Source organism: Pinus tabuliformis, chromosome 8 (genome assembly GCF_031772625.1).
Source record: "Pinus tabuliformis cultivar Carrire ecotype Pingquan chromosome 8, CPIR1, whole genome shotgun sequence".
Classification (NCBI taxonomy): domain Eukaryota; kingdom Viridiplantae; phylum Streptophyta; class Pinopsida; order Pinales; family Pinaceae; genus Pinus; species Pinus tabuliformis.
Window position 1 is genome coordinate 2058360939 of NC_142294.1, and position 15575 is coordinate 2058376513.

A 15575-nucleotide genomic window follows, 5' to 3' on the forward strand; every position below is an offset into this window, starting at 1 on the left:
AATCGAAGATTATAAGGTTCGAACCTTGAATATCAATAGCTCCTATAGCCAACAATAGTAATTTATGTTGTGCTAGACATGATTGCAGCACCAAAGCCGACATTGTTGAAGGGGAAATAGCTAAGTCTTCAATAATGTTATAATTCTGAGCATCTCTCGCATGTGGATTAAAAGCTGACTTCCGAAGTATACCTTTAGCAGGCGGTTTGATTACTAAGTCTAGGTTAGGTTTCTCGATTTGAAGTGGATCAGAACTAGAAGGAGTTGAAGTTGATGGGTTTGAATTAGAAGATTCTGCTTCCTTACCACCAACAGGATTTTTACTACCATAATATTGCGATCGTGTCGCAATCTTGACATGAGACATCATCATTATGGGTTCTTCTGAGGCATTTGAGGAAGAACCAATCATCTTACTATCTTGACTAGGAAAAGGATCCTTGAAGATAGCAGGTGTTTGAGAACCTTTGATGATTTTCGCAACCTTAGCTCGATGTGGGCAGTCTCTTGTAAAATGCTTCTCATCACAAATGAGACAAGGATAGCAAAGTTTACGTTTCTCGTTAGTAGATTCAATTTTATCTGATTTCTCTTTTGAGTTTTGTTTATTTTTCTTCTTCCCCTTCTTTTTACCACCGGATTTTGATTTGGCCGCAGATGATTCTATGACATGAATCGACAGGAATTTCAGCAGAAGAGTCTCTTGTAGAGGAATCTGGTAAAGTTATAGTAGGAGAAGAATTCTTTGAAGATTTCTTCTTGCTTTTGGTACTAACTGAACCAATCATTGTTAGAAAATTATATATTACGGAGCAATGGAACACATAAAATATTGCAGAAATATAAACACAGAAAACGAACAAAACAAGAGAGACACAGATATACGTGGTTCACCTAGTTTGGGCTACGTCCACCCCGAACAGCCAGTCCTTCCTTTCTATTATCCAGCAAAATGAAGAGACACAACCTACAGCAAATCCACTGTAATATCCTCTGTTTTCTCTCACAGTCTCACCTCTCTGTTTCTCGCTCACACTGAATACACATCTATCACACAGCCTCAAATACAATACCCTCATACAAAGAGAGGGGTTGCCTTCTAGGGAAAAAAACCCTAAACAAACATAAGTTCTACCGTCAGATCATCCACCTAATGAACGGCCCAGATTGACTAGAAATTACTATACTTTTACAAGGAAATTTTACATTTATTTTTGGCTTCGGGGGCGCTACCCCCGAGCCCCCGCCGGGGGACCGCTGGCCCCCGGACCCCCCAGCCGGGGGGATGGGCCCCCCCGGACCCCCGCGGGGGGGACAAGTCCCCCCCGCACCCCCCCGCGTGGAGGGGTGTACAAAACATCCTGGGTTATACATCCGACTGAAACAAAGACCTCTGAACAATCATGCTCCACACACAACAATCTCCCACTTGGAGAATGATTGTAGCAACTCCACCGCTGCTTCATTTGCTGGACAATGGCACCTCTTTGGACCTGGATGTTTCTCATCTTCATCGTCATCCTTGAAGACCAATTGAAACTGAGCATGTTCTCAGTTTCTCCCTGGTTACAACTTTTGTTAGCATATCTGCAGGATTCTGGCTAGTGTGTATCTTTTCCAGCTTCAACTCTCCATCTTCCAACACTGATTGTATGAAATGATACTTGAGCTGTATGTGTTTAGTCCTGGAATGAAATGCTGAGTTCTTCGCAAGATGAATGGCACATTGGCTATCACTGTATAACGTGCCCATATCATGCTTCTTACCCAACTCACCCATAAACCTTTGTAACCAAATCATTTCTTTACTAGCCTCTGTAGCAGCAACATACTCTGCTTCTGTTGTTGAAAGTGCAACAACACTTTGTATTTTTGAAACCCAACTGACAGCTGTTCCTCCAACAGTAAATACATATCCTGTAGTGCTCCTCCTATTATCTCTGTCACCTGCCATATCTGCATCAACATATCCTTGTAGGGAGATGTTTGAACCACCAAAGCATAATGCTTGATTTGTGGTACCTTTCAAATATCTGAGAATCCATTTCACTGCCATCCAATGTTCCTTTCTTGGATTGTTCATGTACTTGCTTACAACTCCCACTGCATGTGCAATATCAGGCCTTGTGCAGACCATTGCATACATTAAGCTTCCAACTGCTGATGCATATGGAACTTTAGACATATAATCCATGTCTTCTTGGGTCTTTGGGCACATTTCCTTGCTAAGTTTGAAATGGCTAGCAAAAGGTGTACTAACTGGTTTTTCATTGTGCATGTTAAATCTTTTCAACACCTTTTGTATGTACTCATTCTGAGACAATGTTAATTTACGATTTTTCCTATCTCTAGTTATTCTCATACCAAGGATTTGTTTTGCAGCTCCCAAATCCTTCATTGCAAATGAATTTGCCAATTTTCTTTTGAGCACATTTATTTCCTGCATGTTAGATCCTGCAACAAGCATGTCATCTACATACAATAACAATATAATATAGCTGCCATCATTTTTCTTTTTCAAATAAACGCAATGATCAGAGTGACATCTAGTATAACCTTGTTCAAACATAAACTTGTCAAATTTTAGATACCACTGCCTTGGAGCCTGTTTTAAGCCATACAAGCTCTTCTTCAACCTGCACACTAGTTTCTCCTTCCCTTTCACCTCATATCCTTGTGGGTGCTGCATATATATCTCTTCCTCCAAATCCCCATGGAGAAAGGCTGTCTTTACATCTAACTGCACAAGATGCAAATCCTCAGCTGCTACAAGACTTAAAATAGTTCTGATTAAAGTCATTTTAACAACAGGAGAAAATATTTCATCAAAATCAATACCTTTCTTCTGTGCAAACCCCTTCACCACAAGTCTAGCTTTATACCTCTGTTTTCCTCTATCTTCTTCCTTCAGCCTGTAAACCTATTTATTCTGCAATGTTGTTTTACCTGTAGGCAACCTGACTAAGTCCCAAGACTGGTTATGTGCTAAGGAGTCCATCTCTTCTTTCATGGCTTGCTCCCACTTCTTCTTGGTTTCTACCTGCACTGCTTCTTCATAACATTCGGGTTCACCAGAATCAGTCAACAATAAATAATATAATGAAGCAGAGTATCGTTCAGGGGGTCTACTTATCCTGGTAGATCTTCTAACACCACTTTCAGGTGTTTGGGGTGCCTGTTGCTGTTGTGGTGGTTGCTGTTGTTGATTATTATTATTTTCAGGCACCTTTAACTTTTCAGTGATGTCATCAAGAATTGCGTATTCCTTGTTTTCGTTTTCTTTCTTCTTTTCCTGCAACTGATTCTTATACAAGACCTTTTCATTGAATATTACATCTCTGCTCCTAATGATTTTGTGATTTTCATAATCATATAAGCGATAACCAAAATCATTAACACCATATCCAATAAAGGTACATTTCTTTGACTTTGCCTCAAGCTTTGTTCTATTTTCTTTATCAATATGGACAAAGGCCTCACAACCAAAAGGCTTTAAAAAAGAGTAGTTTACCTTTTTACCCGTCCATGCTTCCTCCGGAACACCACCATCCAAGGAACTTGAAGGCTCTCTGTTTATTAGATAAACAACAGTATCTATAGCATCTGCCCAAAACTGTAAAGGCAATCCTGCATGCAATCTCATGCACCTTGCACGCTCCATGATTGTTCTGTTCATCCTTTCTGACACACCATTTTCTTGTGGTGTTCTTGGAACTGTCTTCTCTCTGCGAATTCCATGCTCTGAACAGTACCTATCAAAACCTTTGCTACAATATTCACCTCCATTGTCTGATCTAAGACACTTCAATTTCTTTCCTGTCTCAATCTCAACCAAAGCTTTCCATTTCTTGAAAGTATCAAATACATTAGATTTATTCTTAATACAATAAATCCAAGTTTTTCTAGTTGCATCATCAATAAAGGTAACATAATAATGAGAACCACCAAGAGATGATACCTGAGCAGGTCCCCATACGTCTGTATGCACAAGCTCTAATTTTTCGTTCTTCTTTTCTTTCCCAACTCTAAGAAATCTGACTCTCTTCTATTTTCCATAAATGTAGTTCTCACAGAAGTCCAAATCAACATTCTTCAAACGCGGCAACAAACTTGAGTGAAGAATCTTCATCCCCTTTTCACTCATGTGTCCGAGCCTATGATGCCATAATGCTGCATCTGCTCCTTTGGAAGTTAAAGCATTAACACAGTTAGAAATACCATTGCATAAATACAATGTACTAACCTTTTCGCCTTTTTCTATTACCAGGGCTCCTTTGGTGACCTTTCAAGCTTTATCTGTGAAAGTTGTCACACAACCTTCACCGCCTAACTGCCCTGTTGAAATCGGATTTTTCTTTAGATCTGGAACATGTCTTACCTCCTTTAATAGCCATTGGTTTCCATTCTGTTGTTTTACAAGAACCTTACCCATTCCAACGATTTTACAGGGTTTATCATCACCCAGACGAACTTGTCCAAAATATCCTTGAACATAGTCATGAAAGTATTTCTTATCAGGTGTGGCATGGAATGAATCCCCTGAATCTACCACCCAGGAATCAGTAATATTTTCGAAAGAAAGAATCAAAGCATCTTGTAACACCTCACCTGTCACATTTGCTTCATGATTGTTTTCTTGTTGTGCATCTCCTTCTTTTCCCTTCCGAGATCTACGGTCTTTCTTTAGGTGTCCTTTCTTTCCACATTTCTAGCACACTATTCCCGATCTGGACTTGGATCTGCCTTTCCTTGATTTACTGCGATATCCTGAGCTCTTTCCTCTTTCCATTTTTCTTCCTCTAGACTCTGCACTCAAAACATTTCCCGACGTCTCACCAGAGCTTTTCCGTCGCATTTCCTCACTAAGGATAGCACAGACAACATCATCAAACTTTAAAGCACTAGATCCAGAAACAGAGTTACTAATGGCCATTACCAAACCATTCCAACTTTCTGGTAATGAGCACAAGAATAACAGAGCTCTAACTTCATCATCAAAGTTTACCCCTACAGAACTTAACTGACTTGTAACTATATTAAAATCATTAAAATGGTTTGCAACAGATCCACCTTCCGACATATTCATATTAAATAACAGTTTCATAAGAAATACCTTGTTTGAGGCCGAGGGTTTTTCATATAGTTTCGACAACGCCTGCATCAAACCCTCTGTCGTGGTTTCCTTCGAAATGTTGAAGGCGACTGACGCAGCAAGGCACAACCGTATTGTTCCGAGTGCCTTTCTATCGAGAAGGTTCCATTCTTCGTCTTTCATACCCATCGGCATCTTTGTTTTTCTGCCCAATGGTAGGTATAGATCTTTCTGATACAGATAATCTTCCATCTGCATCTTCCATAGCGAGAAGTTTTGGCTGTTAAATTTCTCAACCCTAAACTTACCATCTTCCGCCATTGCTACCACTCGAACCAGGAACCCTTCTTTCCTGCGAGTTTATCAGCCAAATAGACCTTCGGCTCTGATACCAGTTTTTAGAAAATTATATATTACGGAGCAATGGAACACATAAAATATTGCAGAAATATAAACACAGAAAACGCACAAAACAAGAGAGACACAGATATACGTGGTTCACCCAGTTTGGGCTACGTCCACCCCGAACAACCAGTCCTTCCTTTCTATTATCCAGCAAAATGAAGAGACACAACCTACAGCAAACCAATGTAATATCCTCTGTTTTCTCTCACAGTCTCACCTCTCTGTTTCTCGCTCACACTGAATACACATCTATCACACAGCCTTAAATACAATACCCTCATACAAAGAGAGGGGTTGCCTTCTAGGGAAAAAAACCCTAAACAAACATAAGTTCTACCGTCAGATCATCCGCCTAATGAATGGCCCAGATTGACTAGAAATTACTATACTTTTACAAGGCAATTTTACATTTATTTTTGGCTTCGGGGGCGCTACCCCCGAGCCCCTGCCAGGGGACCGTTGGCCCCCGAACCCCCCAGCCGGGGGGGATGGGCCCCCCTGGACCCCCGCGGGGGGGACAAGTCCCCCCCGCACCCCCCTGCGTGGAGGGGTGTACAAAACATCTTGGGGTATACATCCGGCTGAAACAAAGACCTCTGAACAATCATGCTCCACACACAACAATCTCCCACTTGGAGAATGATTGTAGCAACTCCACCGCTGCTTCATTTGTTGGACAATGGCTCCTCTTTGGACCTGGCTGTTTCTCATCTTCATCGTCATCCTTGAAGACCAATTGAAACTGAGCATGTTCTCAGTTTCTCCCTGGTTACAACTTTTGTTTGCATATCTGCAGGATTCTGGCTAGTGTGTATCTTTTCCAGCTTCAACTCTCCATCTTCCAACACTGATCGTATGAAATGATACTTGAGCTGTATGTGTTTAGTCCTGGAATGAAATGCTCAGTTCTTTGCAAGATGAATGGCACTTTGGCTATCACTGTATAACGTGCCCATATCATGCTTCTTACCCAATTCACCCATAAACCTTTGTAACCAAATCATTTCTTTACTAGCCTCTGTAGCAGCAACATACTCTGCTTCTGTTGTTGAAAGTGCAACAACACTTTGGATTTTTGAAACCCAACTGACAGCTATTCCTCGAACAGTAAATACATATCCTGTAGTGCTCCTCCTGTTATCTCTGTCACCTGCCATATCTGCATCAACATATCCTTGTAGGGAGATGTTTGAACCACCAAAGCATAATGCTTGATTTGTGGTACCTTTCAAATATCTGAGAATCCATTTCACTGCCATCCAATGTTCCTTTCCTGGATTGTTCATGTACCTGCTCACAACTCCCACTGCATGTGCAATATCAGGCCTTGTGCATACCATTGCATACATTAAGCTTCCAACTGCTGATGCATATGGAACTTTAGACATATAATCCATGTCTTCTTGGGTCTTTGGGCACATTTCCTTGCTAAGTTTGAAATGGCTAGCAAAAGGTGTACTAACTGGTTTTGCATTGTGCATGTTAAATCTTTTCAACAACTTTTGTATGTACTCATTCTGAGACAATGTTAATTTACGATTTTTCCTGTCTCTAGTTATTCTCATACCAAGGATTTGTTTTGCAGCTCCCAAATCCTTCATTGCAAATGAATTTGCCAATTTTCTTTTGAGCACATTTATTTCCTGCATGTTAGATCCTGCAACAAGCATGTCATCTACATACAATAACAATATAATATAGCTGCCATCATTTTGTTTTTTCAAATAAACACAATGATCAGAGTGACATCTAGTATAACCTTGTTCAGACATAAACTTGTCAAATTTAAGATACCCTGCCTTGGAGCCTGTTTTAAGCCATACAAGCTCTTCTTCAACCTGCACACTAGTTTCTCCTTCCCTTTCACCTCATATCCTTGTGGCTGCTGCATATATATCTCTTCCTCCAAATCCCCATGGAGAAAGGCTGTCTTTACATCTAACTGCTCAAGATGCAAATCTTCAGCTACTACAAGACTTAAAATAGTTCTGATTGAAGTCATTTTAACAACAAGAGAAAATATTTCATCAAAATCAATACCTTTCTTCTGTGCAAACCCCTTCACCACAAGTCTAGCTTTATACCTCTGTTTTCCTCCATCTTCTTCCTTCAGCCTGTAAACCCATTTATTCTGCAATGTTGTTTTACCTGCAGGCAACCTGACTAAGTCCCAAGTCTGGTTATGTGCTAAGGAGTCCATCTCTTCTTTCATGGCTTGCTCCCACTTCTTCTTGCTTTCTACCTGCATTGCTTCTTCATAACATTCGGGTTCACTAGAATCAGTCAACAATAAATAATATAATGAAGGAGAGTATCGTTCAGGGGGTCTACTTATCCTGGTAGATCTTCTAACACCACTTTCAGGTGTTTGGGGTGCCTGTTGCTGTTGTGGTGGTTGCTGTTGTTGATTATTATTATTTTCAGGCACCTTTACCTTTTCAGTGATTTCATCAAGAACTGCATATTCCTTGTTTTCTTTTTCTTTCTTCTTTTCCTGCAACTGATTCTTATACAAGACCTTTTCATTGAATATTACATCTCTGCTCCTAATGATTTTGTGATTTTCATAATCATATAAGCGATAACCAAAATCATTAACACCATATCCAATAAAGGTACATTTCTTTGACTTTGCCTCAAGCTTTGTTCTATTTTCTTTATCAATATGGACAAAGGCCTCACAACCAAAAGGCTTTAAAAAAGAGTAGTTTACCTTTTTACCTGTCCATGCTTCCTCTGGAACACCACCATCCAAGGAACTTGAAGGCCCTCTGTTTATTAGATAAACAGCAGTATCTACAGCATCTGCCCAAAACTGTAAAGGCAATCCTGCATGCAATCTCATGCACCTTGCACGCTCCATGATTGTTCTGTTCATCCTTTCTGACACACCATTTTCTTGTGGTGTTCTTGGAATTGTCTTCTCTCTGCGAATTCCATGCTCTGAACAGTACCTATCAAAATCTTTGCTGCAATATTCACCTCCATTGTCTGATCTAAGACACTTCAATTTCTTTCCTGTCTCAATCTCAACCAAAGCTTTCCATTTCTTGAAAGTATCAAATACATCAGATTTATTCTTAATACAATAAATCCAAGTTTTTCTAGTTGCATCATCAATAAAGGTAACATAATAACGAGAGCCACCAAGAGATGATACCTGAGCAGGTCCCCATACGTCTGTATGCACAAGCTCTAATTTTTCGTTCTTCTTTTCTTTCCCAACTCTGAGAAATCTGACTCTCTTCTGTTTTCCATAAATGCAGTTCTCACAGAAGTCCAAATCAACATTCTTCAAACCTGGCAACAAATTCCTTGAGTGAAGAATCTTCATCCCCTTTTCACTCATGTGTCCAAGCCTATGATGCCATAATGCTGCATCTGCTCCTTTGGAAGTTAAAGCATTAACAAAGTTAGAAATACCATTGCATAAATACAATGTACCAACCTTTTCGCCTTTTGCTATTACCAGGGCTCCTTTGGTGACCTTCCAAGCTTTATCTGTGAAAGTTGTCACACAACCTTCACCGCCTAACTGCCCTGTTGAAATCAGATTTTTCTTTAGATCTGGAACATGCCTTACCTCCTTTAATAGCCATTGGTTTCCATTCTGCTGTTTTACAAGACCCTTACCCATTCCAACAATTTTACAGGGTTTATCATCACCCAGACGAACTTGTCCAAAATCTCCTTGAACATAGTCATGAAAGTATTTCTTATCAGGTGTGGCATGGAATGAAGCCCCTGAATCTACCACCCAGGAATCAGTAATATTTTCGAAAGAAAGAATCAAAGCATCTTGTAACACCTCACCTGTCACATTTGCTTCATGATTGTTTTCTTGCTGTGCATCTCCTTCTTTTCCCTTCCGAGATCTACAGTCTTTCTTTAGGTGTCCTTTCTTTCCACATTTCCAGCACACTATCCCGATCTGGACTTGGATCTGCCTTTCCTTGATTTACTGCGATATCCTGAGCTCTTTCCTCTTTCCATTTTTCTTCCTCTAGACTCTGCACTCAAAGCATTTCCGATGTCTCATAGGAGATTTTCCGTCGCATTTCCTCGCTAAGGATAGCATCGACAACATCATCAAACTTTAAAGTACTAGATCAAGAAACGAAGTTACTAATGGCCATTACCAAACCATTCCAACTTTCTGGTAATGAGCACAAGAATAACAGAGCTCTAACTTCATCATCAAAGTTTACCCCTACAGAACTTAACTGACTTGTAACTGTATTAAAATCATTTAAATGGTTTGCAACAGATCCACCTTCCGACATATTCATATTAAATAACCGTTTCATAAGAAATACCTTGTTTGAGGCCGAGGGTTTTTCATATAGTTTCGACAACGCCTGCATCAAACCCTCTGTCGTGGTTTCCTTCGAAATGTTGAAGGCGACTGACGCAGCAAGGCACAACCGTATTGTTCCGAGTGCCTTTCTATCGAGAAGGTTCCATTCTTCGTCTTTCATACCCGTCAGCATCTTTGTTTTTCCGCCCAATGGTAGGTATAGATCTTTCTGATACAGATAATCTTCCATCTGCATCTTCCACAGCGAGAAGTTTTGGCCGTTAAATTTCTCGACCCTAAACTTACCGTCTTCCGCCATTGCTCCCACTCAAACCAGGAACCCTTCTTTCCTGCGCGTTTATCAGCCAAATAGACCTTCGGCTCTGATACCAGTTGTTAGAAAATTATATATTACGGAGCAATGGAACACATAAAATATTGCAGAAATATAAACACAGAAAACGCACAAAACAAGAGAGACACAGATATACGTGGTTCACCCAGTTTGGGCTACGTCCACCCCGAATAGCCAGTCCTTCCTTTCTATTATCTAGCAAAATGAAGAGACACAACCTACAGCAAATCCGCTGTAATATCCTCTGTTTTCTCTCACAGTCTCACCTCTCTGTTTCTCGCTCACACTGAATACACATCTATCACACAGCCTCAAATACAATACCCTCATACAAAGAGAGGGGTTGCCTTCTAGGGCAAAAAACCCTAAATAAACATAAGTTCTACCATCAGATCATCCGCCTAATGAACGGCCCAGATTGACTAGAAATTACTATACTTTTACAAGGCAATTTTACATTTATTTTTGGCTTCGGGGGCGCTACCCCCGAGCCCCCGCCGGGGGACCGCTGGCCCCCGGACCCCCCAGCCGGGGGGGATGGGCCCCCCCGGACCCCCGTGGGGGGGACAAGTCCCCCCTGCACCCCCCCGCGTGGAGGGGTGTACAAAACATCCTGGGGTATACATCCGGCTGAAACAAAGACCTCTGAACAATCATGCTCCACACACAACAATCTCCCACTTGGAGAATGATTGTAGCAACTCCACTGCTGCTTCATTTGCTGGACAATGACTCCTCTTTGGACCTGGCTGTTTCTCATCTTCATCGTCATCCTTGAAGACCAATTGAAACTGAGCATGTTCTCAGTTTCTCCCTGATTTCAACTTTTGTTAGCATATCTGCAGGATTCTGGCTAGTGTGTATCTTTTCCAGCTTCAACTCTCCATCTTCCAACACTGATCGTATGAAATGATACTTGAGCTGTATGTGTTTAGTCCTGGAATGAAATGCTGAGTTCTTTGCAAGATGAATGGCACTTTGGCTATCACTGTATAACGTGCCCATATCATGCTTCTTACCCAACTCACCCATAAACCTTTGTAACCAAATCATTTCTTTACTAGCCTCTGTAGCAGCAACATACTCTGCTTCTGTTGTTGAAAGTGCAACAACACTTTGTATTTTTGAAACCCAACTGACAGCTGTTCCTCCAACAGTAAATACATATCCTGTAGTGCTCCTCCTGTTATCTCTGTCACCTGCCATATCTGCATCAACATATCCTTGTAGGGAGATGTTTGAACCACCAAAGCATAATGCTTGATTTGTGGTACCTTTCAAATATCTGAGAATCCATTTCACTGCCATCCAATGTTCCTTTCCTGGATTGTTCATGTACCTGCTTACAACTCCCACTGCATGTGCAATATCAGGCTTTGTGCAGACCATTGCATACATTAAGCTTCCAACTGCTGATGCATATGGAACTTTAGACATATAATCCATGTCTTCTTGGGTCTTTGGGCACATTTCCTTGCTAAGTTTGAAATGGCTAGCAAAAGGTGTACTAACTGGTTTTGCATTGTGCATGTTAAATCTTTTCAACACCTTTTGTATGTACTCATTCTGAGACAATGTTAATTTACGATTTTTCCTGTCTCTAGTTATTCTCATACCAAGGATTTGTTTTGCAGCTCCCAAATCCTTCATTGCAAATGAATTTGCCAATTTTCTTTTGAGCACATTTATTTCCTGCATGTTAGATCCTGCAACAAGCATGTCATCTACATACAATAACAATATAATATAGCTGCCATCATTTTGCTTTTTCAAATAAACACAATGATCAGAGTGACATCTAGTATAACCTTGTTCAGACATAAACTTGTAAAATTTTAGATACCACTGCCTTGGAGCCTGTTTTAAGCCATACAAGCTCTTCTTCAACCTGCACACTAGTTTCTCCTTCCCTTTCACCTCATATCCTTGTGGCTGCTGCATATATATCTCTTCCTCCAAATCCCCATGGAGAAAGGCTGTCTTTACATCTAACTGCTCAAGATGAAAATCCTCAGCTGCTACAAGACTTAAAATAGTTCTGATTGAAGTCATTTTAACAACAGGAGAAAATATTTCATCAAAATCAATACCTTTCTTCTATGCAAACCCCTTCACCACAAGTCTAGCTTTATACCTATGTTTTCCTCCATCTTCTTCCTTTAGCCTGTAAACCCATTTATTCTGCAATGCTGTTTTACCTGCAGGCAACCTGACTAAGTCCCAAGTTTGGTTATGTGCTAAGGAGTCCATCTCTTCTTTCATGGCTTGCTTCCACTTCTTCTTGGTTTCTACCTGCACTGCTTCTTCATAACATTCGGGTTCACCAGAATCAGTCAACAATAAATAATATAATGAAGGAGAGTATCGTTCAGGGGGTCTACTTATCCTGGTAGATCTTCTAACACCACTTTCAGGTGTTTGGGGTGCATGTTGCTGTTGTGGTGGTTGCTGTTGTTGATTATTATTATTTTCAGGCACCTTTACCTTTTCAGTGATTTCATCAAGAACTGTGTATTCCTTGTTTTCGTTTTCTTTCTTCTTTTCCTGCAACTGATTCTTATACAAGACCTTTTCATTGAATATTACATCTCTGCTCCTAATGATTTTGTGATTTTCATAATCATATAAGCGATAACCAAAATCATTAACACCATATCCAATAAAGGTACATTTCTTTGACTTTGCCTCAAGCTTTGTTCTATTTTCTTTATCAATATGGACAAAGGCCTCACAACCAAAAGGCTTTAAAAAAGAGTAGTTTACCTTTTTACCTGTCCATGCTTCCTTCGGAACACCACCATCCAAGGAACTTGAAGGCCCTCTGTTTATTAGATAAACAACAGTATCTACAACATCTGCCCAAAACTGTAAAGGCAATCTTGCATGTAATCTCATGCACCTTGCACGCTCCATGATTGTTCTGTTCATCCTTTCTGACACACCATTTTCTTGTGGTGTTCTTGGAACTGTCTTCTCTCTGCGAATTCCATGCTCTGAACAGTACCTATCAAAATCTTTGCTGCAATATTCACCTCCATTGTCTGATCTAAGACACTTCAATTTCTTTCCTGTCTCAATCTCAACCAAAGCTTTCCATTTCTTGAAAGTATCAAATACATCAGATTTATTCTTAATACAATAAATCCAAGTTTTTCTAGTTGCATCATCAATAAAGGTAACATAATAACGAGAGCCACCAAGAGATGATACCTGAGCAGGTCCCCATACGTCTGTATGCACAAGCTCTAATTTTTCGTTTTTCTTTTCTTTCCCAACTCTGAGAAATCTGACTCTCTTCTGTTTTCCATAAATGCATTTCTCACAGAAGACCAAATCAACATTATTCAAACCCGGCAACAAATTCCTTGAGTGAAGAATCTTCATCCCCTTTTCACTCATGTGTCCGAGCCTATGATGCCATAATGCTGCATCTGCTCCTTTGGAAGTTAAAGCATTAACAGAGTTAGAAATACCATTGCATAAATACAATGTACCAACCTTTTCGCCTTTTGCTATTACCAGGGCTCCTTTGGTGACCTTCCAAGCTTTATTCGTGAAAGTTGTCACACAACCTTCACCGCCTAACTGCCCTGTTGAAATCAGATTTTTCTTTAGATCTGGAACATGCCTTACCTCCTTTAATAGCCATTGGTTTCCATTCTGCTGTTTTACAAGAACCTTACCCATTCCAACGATTTTACAGGGTTTATCATCACCCAGACGAACTTTTCCAAAATCTCCTTGAACATAGTCATGAAAGTATTTCTTATCAGGTGTGGCATGGAATGAAGCCCTTGAATCTACCACCCAGGAATCAGTAATATTTTCGAAAGAAAGAATCAAAGCATCTTGTAACACCTCACCTGTCACATTTGCTTCATGATTGTTTTCTTGCTGTGCATCTCCTTCTTTTCCCTTCCGAGATCTACAGTCTTTCTTTAGGTGTCCTTTCTTTCCACATTTCCAGCACACTATTCCCAATCTGGACTTGGATCTGCCTTTCCTTGATTTACTACGATATCCTTAGCTCTTTCCTCTTTCCATTTTTCTTCCTCTAGACTCTGCACTCAAAGCATTTCCCGATGTCTCACCGGAGCTTTTCCGTCGCATTTCCTCGCTAAGGATAGCACCGACAACATCATCAAACTTTAAAGTACTAGATCCAGAAACGGAGTTACTAATGGCCATTACCAAACCATTCCAACTTTCTGGTAATGAGCACAAGAATAACAGAGCTCTAACTTCATCATCAAAGTTTACCCCTACAGAACTTAACTGACTTGTAACTGTATTAAAATCATTTAAATGGTTTGCAACAGATCCACCTTCCGACATATTCATATTAAATAACCGTTTCATAAGAAATACCTTGTTTGAGGCCGAAGGTTTTTCATATAGTTTCGACAACGCCTGCATCAAACCCTATGTCGTGATTTCCTTCGAAATGTTGAAGGCGACTGACGTAGCAAGGCACAACCGTATTGTTCCAAGTGCCTTTCTATCGAGAAGGTTCCATTCTTCGTCTTTCATACCCGTCGGCATCTTTGTTTTTCCGCCCAATGGTAGGTATAGATCTTTCTGATACAGATAATCTTCCATCTGCATCTTCCACAGCGAGAAGTTTTGGCCGTTAAATTTCTTGACCCTAAACTTACCATCTTCCGCCATTGCTCCCACTCGAACCAGGAACCCTTCTTTCCTGCGAGTTTATCAGCCAAATATACCTTCGGCTCTGATACCAGTTGTTAGAAAATTATATATTACAGAGCAATGGAACACATAAAATATTGCAGAAATATAAACACAGAAAACGCACAAAACAAGAGAGACACAGATATACATGGTTCACCCAGTTTGGGCTACGTCCACCCTGAACAGCAGTCCTTCCTTTCTATTATCCAGCAAAATGAAGAGACACAACCTACAGCAAATCCGCTGTAATATCCTCTGTTTTCTCTCACAGTCTCACCTCTCTGTTTCTCGCTCACACTGAATACACATCTATCACACAGCCTCAAATACAATACCCTCATACAAAGAGAGGGGTTTCCTTCTAGGGAAAAAAACCCCAAACAAACATAAGTTCTATCGTCAGATCATCCGCCTAATGAACGACCCAGATTGACTAGAAATTACTATACTTTTACAAGGCAATTTTACATTTATTTTTGGCTTCAGGGCCGCTACCCCTGAGCCCTCGCCGGGGGACCGCTGGCCCCCGGACCCCCCAGCCGGGGGGGATGGGCCCCCCCGGACCCCCGCGGGGGGGACAAGTCCCCCCCGCATGGAGGGGTGTACAAAACATCCTGGGGTATACATCCGGCTGAAACAAAGACCTCTGAACAATCATGCTCCACACACAACAATCTCCCACTTGGAGAATGATTGTAGCAATTCCACCGCTGCTTCATTTGCTGGACAATGGC